Source organism: Zophobas morio, unplaced genomic scaffold (genome assembly GCF_036711695.1).
Source record: "Zophobas morio isolate AGI-343-1 ecotype UQ-CSIRO unplaced genomic scaffold, CSIRO_AGI_Zmor_V1 ptg000345l, whole genome shotgun sequence".
Lineage (NCBI taxonomy): Eukaryota > Metazoa > Arthropoda > Insecta > Coleoptera > Tenebrionidae > Zophobas > Zophobas morio.
In genome coordinates, this window is record NW_026972449.1 from 86,759 (window position 1) to 91,463 (window position 4,705).

A 4,705-nucleotide genomic window follows, 5' to 3' on the forward strand; every position below is an offset into this window, starting at 1 on the left:
ATGCACTGCGATGAAATTGAATGAAATATAAACTAACCAATATTTATTTTAAGTTGTATCCGTAGTTACCATTCCTACCGAAGGTAGCTGGTTTTGATGTATATATAAAGAAAAATTGATAAGACCGAAAATTATGGCGTTAATGTAAAAATATAAAGAAGGGTTTTTTAATTCCTTATATACACTAATTGTTAAAACGAAGATTTATTATATAAAAGGTTAGTACTAAAGTAAAAAAAAAGATAATTATTACATTAACACGTCCACAAAGAAACATGCATGTGTGCAAGTTGTGTTGAGACTCATACCCATCTATACCACGAGTTTCAACTTCTACCGCAAAGGCCTTGGTTAGTCGAGCAGTCTTCGCAACCACGAAATTTAATGCCTACTCCAGAACATATCGTTACTCTGACTCTCTGTTACGCTTTCCTGAGGATAAGATTACACTTATAACCCCTTAACCCTATAGTTAATGCTACAACCATTTATAGAGAGTAAACATCAAAAAGAGCACAGAATTACCCGTTGTCAACCTTTAGCTTTTTGCAAGAGTTTTTAAATTACACGCATTATTAAGAATTGTAAATACAGTTGCCCTTTTGCCGAGCTTCGATTGCAAGTGACTTAAAAGGATAATAACAACGCATAGTCGACTAACTATACCATATTATCACAAGAGTTGAATTCGTAATTTATCTTCCGAAAGTATGAGTTGTCACCGTAGCTCAATTGTCAGAGCATTTGTCCTGCGATCTCAAGGCCGCGGGTTCGAATACCTTTGGAACAAACTCGCATTATTCTGGTTGGATGGTTACGAGTAAAACTTCTCTATAAACAAGTTTCAATTATATTTTGTCAGAGCCAGAAAGTTGCGCATAACGGCAAACTTTAGCCCCATGGTTATAACCGTGAAGTGCTTATATATCATCTTGAGGGTTTTCGTATTATAGACGCATTGCTATTTTAAGTATAAGCTTACAATGTAGCAATTTCTACAAAAATTTTAAATTGTACTCAATGCGGAAGTACTGTAAGATTTCATATGATAAAGCTAAAAATACATCTTAAGTAGGCTTATCATTTTTTAGTATATATCCAATTTTTTTTTTAATAAAGAAGTCTCATTTTGAGCTGCACAGAAAATTAAGCTGCCATGAAAATCTCCGCTTACGATGCAAGCAATTCTTAGCCTTATTCCCTTTTTTAATCCATTCCGACAGCTACTAACTTTTTTTTAATAAAAAAAAATCGTTACACTTCTATTATTATTGTTCTAAATACTTAAACTTCATTTTAAGCATCAAGATAATCAGTTCTTTCAAAAAAAAATTTCAATACGGTCGGATACATATCTCCTTTTAAATAAATACGCAGGCTTTAGGACAAATGTGGTTTAAAAATACGTATTATCATACACAGTTAGCATTATATTAAACACGCACTTATTTTGTTCATACTAAGTAGGAGGAAGTGAGGAGCGTTATTTCCGGAATATAACAACCTTACATATTTAGAAGATTTTATGCCGTATGTCTTTAAGGCATTAAAAATCAGTTTCTCTTTAATGTCCTTTCAACTGTATTTGAAAAAAGTAGAAGCGCGTATAATATTTTTAGCATTAGGCCTCTATATATTGTTATTTTATATTTGAAATATTTTTATTTCTTTTCTTATGACCTATAAGTAAAAACTGATAAAAATAATAATCATTTATATGAGGTGTGTTTTTTTAACAGATTTTATATTTATTAACCTTAATGTGCTTATACTCAACATTTATTTTATTCATAATTTGATATGCGAACTTATTATTCATAACTTTTGGGATCAAGCGAATTTTAAGTTTCTATTTAAAAATATTGTTATTTTCACTTCCATTACTTATTTATGGCTAAAAACATTTTATGGAGCCTATACTCCTTTTTTTTTAAAATACGGTTGTGAACAAGGGACTTACCTATAGTGGTTTACTTATGAACTTAAGATCTTAATACAATAATTTATTACGCAAACGTAACTTAATTAGTATATAATTTTCCCATTTCATGCACCTAGCCCTTAACATATTAATGCCAATAATTTATAACAATAATGTAGAAGTCGATTTTCATTTACTTCATTTTATTTATCTTTCCTAGAATAGAAGTCAATTTTCAGTTAGTTTAATTTATATATATACTATGGAAATATTAATGTTATTAATTTAATATCAGTACTATAGAAGTCTATTTTTTTTTATGTACTTTATTTTATTTAATCTTTCTTAACATTATTTTCTATGTGTAATACTAATATATTCAAATTCTTCTGTTTTCTAAAAAAAATAAATAATACACCAAAGTTACTTTTAATTTAAATGAAATTAGAAGTTGAAGTATAATAATAACTTTTAGGTATATAAAATACTTCCTCTTTTATAGTAGTTTTAAAATATTCTGTTAGTTTAGAATGCACACATAGCAAATCTGGGAAATTAAAAGTGATTCTATATAATTTATTAAAAGTCTAACATATTTGTTAAAAAGGTTTTCAAGTATCAATATCTCAGCTGCCTTTTGAGTAATATCCATTAGGTAGTTTACTTTATCTTCAGTGATATATTTTAAACAATAATAGCATAGACTGACCAACTATTAGAATATAATTACCCTTCATATATTAACTTAGATAAATTCTTATTACTAAAACTCAATGAATGAACTTTCTGCAAGGGAAAACATTTTTTAATAAATAAGAAGGAACAATATTAGAATGATTTTGGACATCCAGCCTTTTTCTAATTAACAAAAGTTTTCAAAATTTTAAAAATAAAATAGTTTAGTTGCCTTTTTAGTCTTAACACCTTTGTGGGGTTACCAGCTTAAAAAATTGGAAATGGATATTTTCAATACACCCTTTTCACTTGTTTAAATAACGTTTGCATAAACTTTATATAAATTAAAAACTCAAAAAGAAAGAGCATTAGATCTTAAAACAAATTTATAAGGGTTTTTATTATAAGATTTTCGCTACTTTAACCTTTTTTCTGGATTTACATGTATGTAATGTGCAGAGAAAATAAAGAACGAGTTGTTTTAATACAGTTCGCAACTTTACTTAAATGCTATATATTTAATAAGCAACCCCAAAGTCCCAGGGTCAGTTACTATAATTCACACCCTTTTAAACTCTTTCCCTCAGCAGTTCCAGGTAGAATTCTTTTAGTTTAGCGCTCATAGTTTAATAACTTTATACACGGCTGTTTTTTTCTATATATTCTAAAAAAAACGCTTAATAATTAATATATAATTCAGAACTTTTGTTACAACATATTATTTATATGAACTTGAAATTTAAAAGTGCTATTTATAATATATTAATAATTTATATATATAAAGGACATCAAATATAATTTTTTATTAGCAACCCCTGAGATTGTTTATTAAACATGTGTCGTACTTTAAAAATTCAACTGTACACTAACATACTAAAGACTTACAAAATTAAGTAAGACTAAATGATAAAATATATTTTACTGATTTATCTTATTTTACTAAGACCGTTTACTATAGGATTGTATCTGTTCTTTTAATTACGTCTCTCACAACCTTTTTGTAAAGAAAACCATTTTATTAGTTTTAAAAAAAGTGATAACCTTCCTTAAGTAAAGTTTTTCTTCAAAGTATTTTTATTCTAACGCCCTTAATGGTTGTAGATTATTAGATAATCAAGACTGTTCTATGAATTAACCCAAATTTAAATTTATTAAAATGAAGTGTACAGAGAAGCCTAGTAAGCAACTAATCTAAAGATTATTAGAACTCGCTACTTAAGCTGTATTCTTTTTAATTAGGTATACACCCACTTTATGCTTTGGGAGCAAATCTAATGCAGGCTAGCACACAAGGCCTGAAACAATTTTGTAATGAGTTCATATTACTTTTGTCAAAGATTTCTCGGTAGCAAAGCTTGGAGACCTTGAAACGCTGCTAGAATGCTATGATACATTTTATAGATTATTTAATCTATAAAATGAGTATGATTACTGCACTAGCTGTTCACATATATAAACATATACACTTAATAGAAAATCGAATCCTTTCTTTCGTATTGCGCGCTTCTTTGCTTTGTTGTTATTCGTTCTGTGGGCAGGGCCTAGTAAATGATTAGAACTCAAACTAAAACCAGACAAATAAACTAAACTAACTTAATTAGTCATCTAAAGGGTTACTCGTAACTCGAAGAATTATTTATTAAAATATTAATTGACTAAAACTATAACTTCATTAAATTAAACTAGCATGCTTTTCGGGATCAGCTGAAGATAGCAAAAGCTTTAAAATACTAAAAGCCCTGTTAAACAAAAAAGGTTTATATACTTCAAGAAGCAGCAAAAGAAGAATTTTTGAATAAAACTTAATAAAACAATATTTTATATTTTATCTAAAAAGAAATAATTTAACGGAATTATTCTATAGAGCACCAGGTCAAAAGTTAGTTATATAATAAGATCTTACTATTGCATTTAATTTACAAAAAAAGTTTAATGTTATGCTTATTATGCTATTTACTTGAGAATTAGAACAATTTTAGTAAAAAAAAAATTTGTAAAATTATTATGAACGGAAAATAATGTTTACACTTTCACCTTTATGATTTATGCTATTCCTTTTTAGACTCCTATTTTAAAAGAGATTATTTTTTATACATTCTTAACTAAATG

The 4,705-nt window shown here is 27.5% G+C and overlaps 1 long non-coding RNA gene across 1 annotated transcript; it reads left to right on the forward strand.

Moving 5' to 3' along the window:
• The first annotated feature begins 3,710 nt into the window (after window positions 1–3,710).
• LOC135120132 (uncharacterized) lies at window positions 3,711–4,347 on the forward strand. Its single transcript, XR_010278522.1, has 3 exons — window positions 3,711–3,774; window positions 3,836–3,904; window positions 4,283–4,347. It is a non-coding gene; the product is annotated as an uncharacterized LOC135120132 (long non-coding RNA).
• The last annotated feature ends 358 nt before the right edge of the window (window positions 4,348–4,705 follow it).